The sequence below is a fragment of the Ranitomeya variabilis genome, chromosome 1 (assembly GCF_051348905.1).
Source record: "Ranitomeya variabilis isolate aRanVar5 chromosome 1, aRanVar5.hap1, whole genome shotgun sequence".
In the NCBI taxonomy this organism is placed as follows: Eukaryota; Metazoa; Chordata; class Amphibia; order Anura; family Dendrobatidae; genus Ranitomeya; species Ranitomeya variabilis.
The window spans coordinates 500147004-500163198 of NC_135232.1; positions in this window are offsets into that span (position 1 = coordinate 500147004).

The following is a 16195-nucleotide window of genomic DNA, read 5'->3' on the forward strand; positions in this document are numbered from 1 at the left end:
TTCATTTTCACTTTTTACACGTTTGAAAATAAAAAAAATGGTTCTGAAGTAAAATGTTTGTTAAAAAAAAGTTAAATGTTAATTTTTTCCTTTCACATTGCTTCAGTTAATGTGAAGCACTTAAAGGGTTAATAAAATTATTGAATGTGGTTTTGAGCACCTTGATGGGTGCAGTTTTTAGAATACCGTCAGTTTGGGTATTTTCTGTCATGTACAGCCCTCAAAGTGACTTTAAATGTGAGATGGTCCCTAAAAAAAAAATTGTTTTATAAATTTTGTTGTAAAAATGAGAAATCGCTGGTCAAATTTTAACCCTTATAACTTCCTAACAAAAAAAGTATTGTTTCCAAAATTGTGCTGATGTAAAGTAGACATGTTACTTATTATGTATTTTGTATGACATATCTCTCTGATTTAAGGCATAAAAATTCAAAGTTTGAAAAATGTAAAATTTTAAAAATTTTCGCCATATTTTCATTTTTTTTCATAAATAAACGCAAGTGATATGGAATAAGTTTACCATTAATATGAAGTATAATATGTCACGAAAAAAACATTCTCAGAATCAGCGGGATCTGTTAAAGCGTTCCAGAGTTATAACCTCATAAAGTGACAGTGTTCAGAATTGTAAAAATTGGCCTGGTCATTAAGCTGCAAATTGGCTCCGTCACTGAGGGGTTAACACTCCACTTTAGCAACAACTTTTCCATTGAACTTTGATTGTACTGATAAAGAGAATCTGTTATTTGCTCCAAAGAAATGAGCTAAGGACCTAGTAAAAGTCCCTCAGTTCTTCTGATTCTGCCTCTCTTTTCCATTTGTGCTGCTTTGCAGAGATATTCGCATTTGTTGCTCTTGTAGCGCAATGTGTAAAATCTCTGCTCGGAGTGTAACTGGCCATTTCTTCAGAGATTTCTCTGAGGGCATACGCTTTCACCACTAACTTCCAGATGCTGTCAAGGACAGCTCGGCAATGTTTGAGACTGCTAGATCAGCTGCCCAGTTGTGATTGGCAACATCTAAAAGGGAGGAGCGAAAATGCACATACCCAGAGAAGACACTAAATAAATGCCTAGTTGCACTGCAAGCAGTGATTTCGCAAATTGTGCTCCAAAAGAAATAAATGTGAATATCTCTGCAATGGAGCGACACAGCATAAAATGGGAAATAGTGGCATAATCAAGGGAACTCAGGGATTTTTACAAGGTTTTTTCACTCCTTTTTTTTAGCAAGTTACCAATTCACATTAGATCAAAATAGACCAGCAAACTTTTATTCGTTACTTGAACCAATGATCCTCCATTGATTAGCCCCAAATGCATCACAGACTTCATTTGCCAATATTTGATTTTTTTCATCCTATAATGCAGCAATTGCTGATCATTGGCTGAAAAAATCCAAGACGTCTCACCAGTGTTTTGAACCATTACGAACGATTGTTTCCCCAAACCAGTCAGTGATGGTTTTTGTTGTGTTTGAAATTGGCAGCATTATATATCAGTGTTATTTAACTTGTATGTACTCTAACTTGAATTCTTCATGATCCCTAGATACATCGTATGCCTTGCTCTTCAAGTGATTTTTGTAGGATGACAACGCCTTGGGAAACTAGCAAAGTTGGCAATTTTTTATTGAGAGATTTGGCATGCCTAAAAACTTTTCCAGCCTTGTGTCAAATGAAAGTTCCAGTGTTCACAAACATGCCTTGAAGACCAGACTTTGGTGATTGTTACACCCGGTCCGGTTCCTGTACCTTCGCGGGGTCCCAGCCGGGACTCCCACTCTGTGCCGGCTCCACGCTGTCCGGACGGGACCTCTGCTTCTCCTCCCTCCTCTGCTCCCTGGCGTGCAGCCAGCAGGTCCTTGCGCTGTGTGCTTAGGTCACATGCGCTCGCTCCCGGTCTCTTAAAGAGACGGCGCACATTTTCCAAAAGGTGCTTCTGACCAATGGCGTGTGAATGATTGCTATTTCTAGTCCCTCCACCATTGGGACGGTGCCGGAACAACAAGTATCCACAGTTGCTAACTTCCTGTTCCTGCTAGCATGTGCTTCTGTTCTGAAGTCTCTGTCAGTGCTTCGCTTACACTGTTTGTCTCCACAGACTATCTGCTATCCGTTACCTGGCTTTTCTGGACGATCTCCAACCTGCTTACTCCAGTTCCGTCTTGTCCCGCCATCCAGTCACCTGAACCTCAGGACAATGTTGGTACCACTGGAACCAGCATCTACACGTACTCATGGTATCCACTGGTTAGCTCTACGTCACCTGCTAACCCTGTTTATCCATCGTCCCACTGGGTCAGCTACCACGAGTCCGAGGTCTAACTGGAGGTAGCACCCGTGTCCCCCAGGTATCCCATTCCGACCTTTGTTCGAGGGGTCTTACTAAGGGTGTCTGGGGCTCATTTAGTCACGCCCCCTTCGGAGCCCCCCGGACCGTAGTCCAGAGGTTCCACGTTCTATTACAATAAAAGCTAATGTGAACTTTACCACCTGTGCCTCCGTTTCCATTCGTTACAGTGATAAAGACTTATCTTAGTCTAAATAGGGCAAAGCAAATGAAATTCATGTCTTATCTGCTCCATTGTGGGAAAACGTAAAGCTACTTTACCATATGTGTAGCAAGGAAGAGATAGAGGAAGGTGCCTGGGAGATAAGGCAAGTAAAATAGGAAGCTGATAAAATTAAGGGCTTTTCTGTGATTTTGATGGTCCATTAATGACTCAAGGCATTTCCTCTCTAGATTTCAAACCCAATGTCCTGTCACATGCTATTGCCAGAAGGATTTCCGTATTCTCAGTTAATGGAATAAAAAGGGTGTTATTTTCTGAAATCTACTGTACATAAGCTCAGCTGTGCAAGAATTGATGTAAACTGTGAATGATTGTATAACATATTAAGACTACTTTCACATGATTTGATCAGTATTTTGCATCAGTATTTGTAAGCCAAGATCAGGACTGGAAGTGAAACACTGAAAAGATGCAGATTTTTTAATTGTTACATACTTTTTTGTCATGGCTCAGTTTGAGGATTTGTTACAGTGACCCGTTGCTTTGTGGTCGGTTCTTCTGTCTGTTGAGTTATTGCTCCTTTCCTTCCCTATCCAAATGCTGTTGGTCCTATTGTCATTATTCTTCCTTTATTTATTATCCCTTCACTATACTTCCTTGCTGGCTTTAAGGTGGATTTGTGCTAAGAAGTTCCAGTCCTGTAGCAAAAGGTTTTACCCTGCTAGACTTACACCGCTTATATTCTTGCTGTGTGTCTGTCTACTTTTCCAGCACCTTTTCCTTTTACCTCTTTAAATTTTTGAGAGGTTATTCTAGTTTCATTTATTTTTGGTTCTCCTTACTATTCCCTCTTTCCCTTTTTATGAAAGTGCTTTAAGTGTCTCACCCTTGGACTCCATGTCCACTTGCACACTTTCCTTTCCCCTTGTTGGCAGTGTGTTGTGGCCTCCCCTCTGATTCCTCAGGAAACTCCCCAATGGCATTTTAGGGAGTCAGGTTCGAGGTGGTGTTTTTCAGTTGTGCTGCTAGGGATTGACTAGTCTGTACAGGGACCAGTTGGATGTAGGTACAGCTTCTCCCTATAGTAAGTTTTCCTTACTCCCCTTACCTATGTTTGAGTGTGGTACATGCCTAACAGTAGGTTCTGGCCTACAAATACTGACACAAAATACTGACCAAAGTACTACCATGTGAAGTTCAAACAACATTAATACATTATAACTCCTAGATCTCTGTCGGCAGGCACATAAGTAGTATTAGCTTTTAGGAAAATAAAAAGTCCATTCATATACTTTCAAATGGGTAGCTCCTATGAACAGGGACAGACTAGGACTAAAATTCAACCCTGGCTTTTAAAGACAAACAGGCCTATGCCTATTTCCCCCTCATCAGATTCATGCTTTATTACTTAAAGTACCCTGTCTGCAGGAATTCAAGATTTACTGCTACCTATATTTCCAAAAACACAGCTCTATAAGATTTTATAATAATGGCATATACAGTAGTGATAAAACCGCCATGCTGATTATTAAAGAAGCACCCCCATCTATATTTTTAAAAATGTGAGTATATATGCCTGCAGTGTAGTGTGAGTGTATAAATATACTCACCTACAGCTACCTTTTCTGGGATCCAGCGTCGTTCTGCTCCACTTCTCAGTGATATTACACTGTAATCTTCTCACCACTGAAATAGAGGATACCACTCTCTGTCGCAGTATCCCTGTGAAGATTACTTTGTGGAGACAATCATGCTGTGGGGGGATCAGCGTACTTTGGTGGATCCATAACCCATAACCCGGAAGTAACTTTTAAAATGTAAGACTAAGGAGCGTCAGAACGAGGCTCATTGACTTACATTGTAAAAGCCACTTCCAAAAACCCGTCTAATCAGAATTGTGGTAATGCCACCGAGAAGCGGAGCTGGATCCTAGAAAAAGTGGCAGTAGGCGAGTATATTAACACATTCACACTACACACCATATAATTAAAAAAAATAAATAAATATATATATATTTAGAAGAGAGTGCTTCTTGAACTGGAATTACCACCATACGGTGACCATATAATGGTAAGATCAGTCCTAAACCAGTGCTCTGCTGACCATATATGTGTGTACTGTACAGGTTCTCACTAGTGACATTCTTGCTGACTGTTGTCATTCATTTTCCATTTTCCTTTTCATTGTTCAAAGACCGTCATAAACTCTTCTTCCATCCATAAATTGTCCCCGCAAAATGTAACACAGAGACATCTTTGGCCTACTGCTTTTCCAGTCCTATCCTCACTAACCATCACCTAGGCAGTAATAATCCCACCTCTATAACAGTACACTCCTTTTTTGTTCCCTCTGTACTTCCTCCTAGTAATAATGGTCCCATGTGTGTAACAATCTCCTTCTAAAATCCCCCCCACTGTACAGTACCTCCTTATAATAATGCCCATGAGCAGGGTTTACATGCAGGACCCCTTTTCAAAAGTCCTATGATGGCACATAGGCACAATCACAGAACGTTATACTTCCAAATTTTTAAGCCATGGATAGGGATATGTGTTGCCTGACTTGATAATTTTGCCCTTACTGGATCCTGTTAGTGTTTTCCCCCACTATGATACCTGTTCCATGACCCGCATAGAGCATGATACCCCCCAAATTTCCCCATACAGAATGATGTTCCCATATTCTTCCACCTACACAGCATGATGGCCCCACAAACCTCACACTCTAAGATGGTCACTCCAGCCCCCCCACATGATTGCCACCACTGACTCTCACACATTATAACATTCACCAAAGCTCCCAACACAGTATGATGGTTCCTTCACAGTCCCCATGCAGTATAATTCTCACACTGTCCTCCACACAGTGTAATGGTGGTACCACAGCCCACTGACAGTATGATGCCCCCCCATAATGCCAATACAGTATGATGGAGCCCCTCATATAGTATTATGATCCCACAACAACCCTCTTCATAGTAAGATGGTCCCCCACAGCCCCTATACAGTATGATGGTCTCCACAACCCTCCACGCAGTATGATAGCTCCCCCACAAAGCATGATGGTCCCACTACAGTCCCCCACACAATAGTATTGGGGAACACACAATCAGGAATGAAATGGACACACCTGTGGGAAAACATTTCTCTGGAACTGGACATTGTATGACAGACTTAAAAGTCTTAATGCTAAAAGGTCATTTTAAGGATTACAGAGAACGAAAAATTTGGGAATTCAAACTGATAAATATGTTCAATTCTTTGACACTAGGACTCAGGGTATGTGCACACGTCAGGATTTCTTGCAGAAATTTCCTGAAGAAAACCAGAAATTTTCTGCAAGAAATCCGCATTTTTTTTTGCGTTTTTTTTCCCGTTTTTTCACGGTTTTTTTTTTCGCGAAATTAGCTTGCAGAATGCTAAAGTTTTCCAAGCAATCTGTAGCATCGCTTGGAAAACTGACAGGTTGGTCACACTTGTCAAACATAGTGTTTGACAAGTGTGACCAACTTTTTACTATAGATGCTGCCTATGCAGCATCTATAGTAAAAGATAGAATGTTTAAAAATAATAAAAAAAATTAAAAAAATGCTTATACTCACCTGCAGACAGCGGATCTCCTCAGCGGCTTCCGTTCCTATAGATGCTGTGTGTGCAGGACCTTCCATGACGTCGTGGTCACGTGAGCGGTCACATGCCCGGTCTCGCGACCAATCACAAGACCGCGACGTCATCGCAGGTCCTTCACCGCACACCAGCTATAGGAACCGAAGCGGCAGCATGCACCGGAGAGGCGGGAAGACTCCGGAGGCCATCGAAGGTGAGTATATCACTATTTTTTATTTTAATTCTTTTTTTTTGACCAATTATATGGTGCCCAGTCTGTGGTGTGCACAGCCCCATGCGGGAAGTAAGCAGATCAATGCACTCCTAGGTGTGCGGAATCCCCGCAATTCCGCATTTTTAACCCCTTCACCCCCAAGGGTGGTTTGCACGTTAATGACCGGGCCAATTTTTACAATTCTGACCACTGTCCCTTTATGAGGTTATAACTCTGGAACGCTTCAACGGATCTTGGCAATTCTGACATTGTTTTCTCGTGACATATTGTACTTCATGATAGTCGTAAAATTTCTTTGATATTACCTGCGTTTATTTGCAAAAAAAATGGAAATTTGGCGAAAATTTTGAAAATTTTGCAATTTTCCAACTTTGAATTTTTATGCCCTTAAATCACAGAGATATGTCACACAAAATACTTAATAAGTAACATTTCCCACATGTCTACTTTACATCAGAACAATTTTGGAACCAAAATTTTTTTTTGTTAGGGAGTTATAAGGGTTAAAAGTTGACCAGCAATTTCTCATTTTTACAACACCATTTTTTTTTAGGGACCACATCTCATTTGAAGTCATTTTGAGGGGTCTATATGATAGAAAATACCCAAGTGTGACACCATTCTAAAAACTGCACCCCTCAAGGTGCTCAAAACCATATTCAAGAAGTTTATTAACCCTTCTGGTGCTTCACAGGAATTTTTGGAATGTTTAAATAAAAATGAACATTTAACTTTTTTTCACAAAAAATTTACTTCAGCTCCAATTTGTTTTATTTTACCAAGGGTAACAGGAGAAAATGGACCCCAAAAGTTGTTGTACAATTTGTCCTGAGTACACCGATACCCCATATGTGGGGGTAAACCACTGTTTGGGCGCATGACAGAGCTCGGAAGCGAAGGAGCGCCATTTGACTTTTCAATGCAAAATTGACTGGAATTGAGATGGGACGCCATGTTGCGTTTGGGGAGCCCCTGATGTGCCTAATCATTGAAACCCCCCACAAGTGACACCATTTTGGAAAGTAGACCCCCTAAGGAACTTATCTAGAGGTGTGGTGAGCACTTTGACCCACCAAGTGCTTCACAGAAGTTTATAATGCAGAACCGTAAAAATAAAAAATCATATTTTTTCACAAAAATTATTTTTCGCCCCCAATTTTTTATTTTTCCAAGGGTAAGAGAAGAAATTGGACCCCAAAAGTTGTTGTACAATTTGTCCTAAGTACGCTGATACCCCATATGTGGGGATAAACCACTGTTTGGGCGCATGGGAGACCTCGGAAGGGAAGGAGCGCCGTTTGACTCTTCAATGCAAAATTGACAGGAATTGAGATGGGACATCATGTTGCGTTTGGAGAGCCCCTGATGTGCGTAAACATTGAAACCCCCCACAAGTGACACCATTTTCGAAAGTAGACCCCCTATGGAACTTATCTAGAGGTGTGGTGAGCACTTTGACCCACCAAGTGCTTCACAGAATTTTATAATGCAGAACCGTAAAAATAAAAAATCATATTTTTTCACAAAAATTATCTTTTCACCCCCAATTTTATATTTTCCCAAGGGTAAGAGAAGAAATTGGACCCCAAAAGTTGTTGTACAATTTGTCCTGAGTACGCTGATACCCCATATGTGGGGGTAAACCACTGTTTGGCGCATGGGAGAGCTCGGAAGGGAAGTAGCACCGTTTGACTTTTCAATGCAAAATTGACAGGAATTGAGATGGGACGCCATGTTGCGTTTGGGGAGCCCCTGATGTGCCTAATCATTGAAACCCCCCACAAGTGACACCATTTTGGAAAGTAGACCCCCTAAGGAACTTATCTAGAGGTGTGGTGAGCACTTTGACCCACCAAGTGCTTCACAGAAGTTTATAATGCAGAACCGTAAAAATAAAAAATCATATTTTTTCACAAAAATTATTTTTCGCCCCCAATTTTTTATTTTTCCAAGGGTAAGAGAAGAAATTGGACCCCAAAAGTTGTTGTACAATTTGTCCTAAGTACGCTGATACCCCATATGTGGGGATAAACCACTGTTTGGGCGCATGGGAGACCTCGGAAGGGAAGGAGCGCCGTTTGACTCTTCAATGCAAAATTGACAGGAATTGAGATGGGACATCATGTTGCGTTTGGAGAGCCCCTGATGTGCGTAAACATTGAAACCCCCCACAAGTGACACCATTTTCGAAAGTAGACCCCCTATGGAACTTATCTAGAGGTGTGGTGAGCACTTTGACCCACCAAGTGCTTCACAGAATTTTATAATGCAGAACCGTAAAAATAAAAAATCATATTTTTTCACAAAAATTATCTTTTCACCCCCAATTTTATATTTTCCCAAGGGTAAGAGAAGAAATTGGACCCCAAAAGTTGTTGTACAATTTGTCCTGAGTACGCTGATACCCCATATGTGGGGGTAAACCACTGTTTGGCGCATGGGAGAGCTCGGAAGGGAAGTAGCACCGTTTGACTTTTCAATGCAAAATTGACAGGAATTGAGATGGGACGCCATGTTGCGTTTGGAGAGCCACTGATGTGCCTAAACATTGAAACCCCCCACAAGTGACACCATTTTGGAAAGTAGACCCCCTAAGGAACTTATCTAGATGTGTTTTGAGCGCTTTGACCCACCAAGGGCTTCACAGAAGTCAATAATGCAGAGCCGTAAAAATAAAACAAAAATTTTTTCCCACAAAAATTATTTTTCAGCCCCCAGTTTTGTATTTTCCCGAGGGTAACAGGAGAAATTGGACCCCAAAAGTTGTTGTCCAATTTGTCCTGAGTGTGCTTATACCCCATATGTGGGGGGAACCACCGTTTGGACGCATGGAAGGGCTCGGAAGTGAAGGAGCGCCATTTGGAATGCAGACTTAGATGGAATGGTCTGCAGGCGTCACATTGCGTTTGCAGAGCCCCTAATGTACCTAAACAGTAGAAACCCCCCACAAGTGACACCATGTTGGAAAGTAGACCCCCTAAGGAACTTATCTAGATGTGTGGTGAGTGCTTTGACCCACCAAGGGCTTCACAGAAGTTTATAATGCAGAGCCGTAAAAATAAAACAAAAATTTTTTCCCACAAAAATTATTTTTAAGCCCCAAGTTTTGTATTTTCCTGAGGGTAACAGGAGAAATTGGACCCCAAAAGTTGTTGTACAATTTGTCCTGAGTGCGCTGATACCCCATATGTGGGGGGAACCACCGTTTGGATGCATGGGAGGGCTCGGAAGGGAAGGAGCGCCATTTGGAATGCAGACTTAGATGGAATGGTCTGCAGGCGTCACATTGCGTTTGCAGAGCCCCTAATGTACCTAAACAGTAGAAGCCCCGCACAAGTGACCCCATTTTGGAAACTAGACCCCCCAAGGAACTTATCTAGATGTGTTGTAAGAACTTTGAACCCCCAAGTGTTTCACTACAGTTTATAACGCAGAGCCGTGAAAATAAAAAAATCCTTTTTTTCCCACAAAAATTATTTTTTAGCCACCAGTTTTGTATTTTCCCAGGAGTAACAGGAGAAATTGGACCCGAAAGGTTGTTGTCCTATTTGTCCTGAGTACGCTGATACCCCATATGTTGGGGTAAACTCCTGTTTGGGCACACGGGAGAGCTCGGAAGGGAAGGAGCACTGTTTTACTTTTGCAACGCAGAATTGGCTGGAATTGAGATCGGACGCCATGTCGCGTTTGGAGAGCCCCTGATGTGCCGAAACAGTGGAAACCCCCCAATTATAACTGAAACCCTAATCCAAACACACCCCTAACCCTAATCCCAACAGTAACCCTAACCACGCCTCTAACCCTGACACACCCCTAACTCTAATCCCAACCCTATTCCCAACCGTAAATGTAATCTAAACCCTAACCGTAACTTTAGCCCCAACCCTAACCCTAACTTTAGCCCCAACCCTAACTGTAGCCTTAACCCTATCCCCAACCCTAGCCCTAACCCTAACCCTAATGGGAAAATGGAAATAAATACATTTTTTTTATTTTTCCCTAACTAAGGGGGTGATGAAGGGGGGTTTGATTTACTTTTATAGCGAGTTTTTTAGCGGATTTTTATGATTGGCAGCCGTCACACACTGAAAGACGCTTTTTATTGCAAAAAAAATTTTTTGCGTTACCACATTTTGAGAGCTATAAATTTTCCATATTTTGGTCCACAGAGTCATGTGAGGTCTTGTTTTTTGCGGGACGAGTTGACGTTTTTATTGGTAACTTTTTGGGCACGTCACATTTTTTGATCGCTTTTTATTCCGATTTTTGTGAGGCAGAATGACCAAAAACCAGCTATTCATGAATTTCTTTTGGGAGAGGCGTTTATACTGTTCCGCGTTTGGTAAAATTGATAAAGCAGTTTTATTCTTCGGGTCAGTACGATTACAGCGATACCTCATTTATATTATTTTTTTATGTTTTGGCGCTTTTATACGATAAAAACTATTTTATGGAAAAAATAATTATTTTTGCATCGCTTTATTCTCAGGACTATAACTTTTTTATTTTTTTGCTGATCATGCTGTATGGCGGCTCGTTATTTGCGGGACAAGATGACGCTTTCAGCGGTACCATGGATATTTATATCTGTCTTTTTGATCGCGTGTTATTCCACTTTTTGTTCGGCGGTATGATAATAAAGCGTTGTTTTTTGCCTCGTTTTTTTTTTTTCTTACGGTGTTTACTGAAGGGGTTAACTAGTGGGCCAGTTTTATAGGTCGGGTCGTTACGGACGCGGCGATACTAAATATGTGTACTTTTATTGTTTGTTTTTTTTTATTTAGATAAAGAAATGTATTTATGGGAATAATATATTTTTTTTTTTTCATTATTTTGGAATATTTTTTTTATTTTTTTTTACACATTTGGAAATTTTTTTTTTTACTTTTTTACTTTGCCCCAGGGGGGGACAATACAGATCGGTGATCTGCCAGTTTGCATAGCACTCTGACAGATCACCGATCTGAGAGAAGTGCAGGCTGCTTCACAGTGCCTGCTCTGAGCAGGCTTCTGTGAAGCCACCTCCCTCCCTGCAGGACCCGGATCCGCGGCCATCTTGGATCCGGGTCTGGAGCAGGCAGGGAGGGAGGTAAGACCCTCGCAGCAACGCGATCACATCGCGTTGCTGCGGGGGGCTCAGGGAAGCCCGCAGGGAGCCCCCTCCCTGCGCGATGCTTCCCTGCACCGCCGGCACATCGCGATCATGTTTGATCGCGGTGTGCCGGGGGTTAATGTGCCGGGAGCGGTCCGTGACCGCTCCTGGCACATAGTGCCGGATGTCAGCTGCGATAGGCAGCTGACACCCGGCCGCGATCGGCCGCGCTCCCCCCGTGAGCGCGTCCGATCGCGTATGACGTACTATCCCGTCGGTGGTCATACGGGCCCACCCCACCTCGACGGGATAGTACGTCCGATGTCAGAAAGGGGTTAATGAACATGTTGCTTTTTTTTCCGCGATGCGATTTTTTTCGCGGAAAAAAATGCAACATTTGCACAAAAAATGCGGAATACACTGTAAATAATAGGAGGCATATGTTAGCGTTTATTTCGCGTTTTTATCACGTTTTTATAGCAAAAAAACGCCAAAAAAACGCGAAAAATACTGAACGTGTGCACATGGCCTCAATTTAACACCTGGATTTTTGACTCACTACATGGATACAATTCGCACCTCCACCAGATTGTACTCCAGATAACTAAGAACATTCCCACCGCCTCTCCATTTGTAACAAAATGCCTAATTTGATTTCCTTGGCTTATCTTTAGGAGGCATCACACCTCCCACCTCATGAACAAATGTCCTACTGTTTCATCCCTTAAATGTTGAGCTTTTTTCTTATTAATCTATTTCTAATCTTGCCTGAAGAAGGAGCATATGTGCTCTGAAAGCTTGCAAACATATTATTTTCTGGTTAGCCAATAAAGGTATCACTCCGAGAATACTTTTGTCATCATTGGGCAGAAAAGTATTCACATCGATTTTTCTGGCTAACACGATACCACAATTTAATTTGTTATTCTACATCATAACATGTACAGATAAAACCTAAATTATTAAATAATTGATATTACCCTTCAATATTTGTAACATTGTCAAAATACCACTTAGCACTTTATTCAAGCAGGGATTGTCATGTTATTTTCATCAAAGTGAATTTATTTCTGTGAAAATGCCTAAAAATCGATTAGTAGCTAATAGTGTGAAAATTAGATACACAACACCTCTTAAAAATAAACATTTAATTTGTGCAGATTCCATACATACCACCTAGCTCTATTTCCAGAGTTTGTAGCGCCGGCATCCCTACACGCTTCCTCCCTCCCCCGGCAGGGACACCAACTTACTGCTGTGGCCTCCATCCCACACTTCATCCTCTCATCTTGCTGATGCTGCCAGGGGTCTGCTTACAGCTTGCAGATCCTCGAGCACTGTGCTTAGGGCACGCAAGCTCCTGTTCACTTAAAGGGACAATGTGCACCATCCTAAAGTGTCTCCAGCCTATGGCTGGGACACACTTATTATTTAAGGCCCCTCCACATGTTAGGCAGTGCCTGGGCAACGTGTCTAATCAGCCTACATGATTGCTAGTTCTCAGGTCCCCTGTCTGTGTGTACCTGCCAGTACTCGCCTGCTCTTGATTGTTCCTGGTTGTGCCTTCCAGCTTACCTGCCTTCACCTGCCATGCCTGTATGCATACAAGCTGTACCTGCCTGCACTTGCTGTACCAATCTGTATTCCAGCCATACCTGCCTGCACTTGCCGTGCCTGTCTGCATACCAGCTGTACCTGCCGTGCCAGTCTGTATACCAGCCATACCTGCCTTCACATGCCTTGTCTTCCCGCATTCATGCCATGCCTGTCTGTACATGTCAAGTCTGTCCATACTTGGCCGTTCTATCCTCCTGTCCCCTTGGGGGTAAGGTGCTGTGTGTCCAAGGTCTGCCCTGGAGTAGCACCTGGTGTCCATTGGATGCCAAGTCTAACCCCCACCATCCAAGGCCCTAGCAAAAAGTCAGGAGTTTACCTACACTGTGTTCCAAATTATTATGCAAATTGGATTTAAGTGTCATAAAGATTTAATTGTTTTGTTTTTTAAATAAACTCGTGGATGGTATTGTGTCTCAGGGCTCAATGGATCACTGAAATCAATCTTAAACACATGTGATAATTGGTTTTCCAGGTGATTCTAATTAAAGGAAAACTACTTAAAAATGATGTTCCACATTATTAAGCAGGTCACAGTTTTCAAGTAACATGGGAAAGAAAAAGGATCTCTCTGCTGCTGAAAAGCATCAAATAGTGCAATGCCTTGCTGAAGGGATGAAAACATTAGAAATTTTCCAAAAACATAAGTGTGATCATCGTACTGTTAAGAGATTTGTGGCTGTATCTGAGCACAAATGTGTTTGTGCTGATAAAGGCATAATGAGGAAGATTTCTGCCAGGCAAGTTCATCGGATTAAGAGAGCAGCTGCTAAAAAGCCATTACAAAGCAGCAAATAGATATTTGAAGCTGCTGGTGCCTCTGGAGTCCCTCGAACCTCAAGTTGTAGGCTCCTTCAAAGGCTTGCTGTGGTGCATAAACCTACTATTTGGCCACCCTTAAACAGTGTTCACAAGCAGAAATGGTTGTATTGGGCCCACACATACATGAAGACTAATTTCCAAACAGTCTTGTTTACTGATAAGTGTTGAGCAACCCTGGATGTTCCAGATGGATGGAGTAGTGGATCATTGGTGGATGGCCACCATGTCCCAACAAGGCTGCAACGTCAACGAGGAGGTGGAGGAGTCATGTTTTGGGCCAGAATCATGGGAAACAGCTGATAAGGCCCTTTAAGGTTCCCGAAGGTGTGAAAATGACCTCTGCAAAGTATATAGAGTTTCTGAGCCAGGGGTCTGCTTACAGCTTGCAGATCCTCGAGCACTGTGCTTAGGGCACACAAGCTCCTGTTCTCTTAAAGGGACAATGTGCGCCATCCTAAAGTGTCTCCAGCCTATGGCTGGGACACACTTATTATTTAAGGCCCCTCCACATGTTAGGCAGTGCCTGGGCAACGTGTCTAATCAGCCTACATGATTGCTAGTTCTCAGGTCCCCTGTCTGTGTGTACCTGCCAGTACTCGCTTGCTCTTGATTGTTCCTGGTTGTGCCTTCCAGCTTACCTGCCTTCACCTGCCATGCCTGTATGCATACAAGCTGTACCTGCCTGCACTTGCTGTACCAATCTGTATTCCAGCCATACCTGCCTGCACTTGCCGTGCCTGTCTGCATACCAGCTGTCCCTGCCGTGCCAGTCTGTATACCAGCCATACCTGCCTTCACATGCCTTGTCTTCCCGCATTCATGCCGTGCCTGTCTGTACATGTCAAGTCTGTCCATACTTGGCCGTTCTATCCTCCTGTCCCCTTGGGGTAAGGTGCTGTGTGTCCAAGGTCTGCCCTGGAGTAGCACCTGGTGTCCATTGGATGCCAAGTCTAACCCCACCATCCAAGGCCCTAGCAAAAAGTCAGGAGTTTACCTACACTGTGTTCCAAATTATTATGCAAATTGGATTTAAGTGTCATAAAGATTTAATTGTTTTGTTTTTGAAATAAACTCGTGGATGGTATTGTGTCTCAGGGCTCAATGGATCACTGAAATCAATCTTAAACACGTGATAATTGGTTTTCCAGGTGATTCTAATTAAAGGAAAACTACTTAAAAATGATGTTCCACATTATTAAGCAGGTCACAGTTTTCAAGTAACATGGGAAAGAAAAAGGATCTCTCTGCTGCTGAAAAGCATCAAATAGTGCAATGCCTTGGTGAAGGGATGAAAACATTAGAAATTTTCCAAAAACATAAGCGTGATCATCGTACTGTTAAGAGATTTGTGGCTGTATCTGAGCACAAATGTGTTTGTGCTGATAAAGGCATAATGAGGAAGATTTCTGCCAGGCAAGTTCATCGGATTAAGAGAGCAGCTGCTAAAAAGCCATTACAAAGCAGCAAATAGATATTTGAAGCGGCTGGTGCCTCTGGAGTCCCTCGAACCTCAAGGTGTAGGCTCCTTCAAAGGCTTGCTGTGGTGCATAAACCTACTATTTGGCCACCCTTAAACAGTGTTCACAAGCAGAAATGGTTGTATTGGGCCCACACATACATGAAGACTAATTTCCAAACAGTCTTGTTTACTGATAAGTGTTGAGCAACCCTGGATGTTCCAGATGGATGGAGTAGTGGATCATTGGTGGATGGCCACCATGTCCCAACAAGGCTGCAACGTCAACGAGGAGGTGGAGGAGTCATGTTTTGGGCCAGAATCATGGGAAACAGCTGGTAAGGCCCTTTAAGGTTCCCGAAGGTGTGAAAATGACCTCTGCAAAGTATATAGAGTTTCTGACTGACAACTTTCTTCTATGGTCTAAAAAGCAGAAATGTGCCTTCAGGAGCAAAATCATCTTCATGCTGACAATGCCCCATCTCATGCTGCAAAGAATACCTCTGAGTCATTGGCTGCTATGGGCATAAAAGGAGATAAACTCATGGTGTGGCCACCATCTTCCCCTGACCTCAACCCTATAGAGAACCTTTAGAGGATCATCAAGCAAAAGATCTATGAGGGTGGGAGGCAGTTCACATCCAAACAGCAGCTCTGGGAGGCTATTCCAACTTCATGCAAAGAAACACAAGCAGAAACTCTCCAAAAACTCACAAGTTCAATGGATGCAAGAATTGTGAAGGTGACATCAAAGAAGGGGTCCTATGTTAACATGTAACTTGGCCTGTTAGGATGTTTTGGAGTTAAATAGCTTTTTTGTTCAGTGAATATGACCTCCTAATGCTGCAAGTTCCACA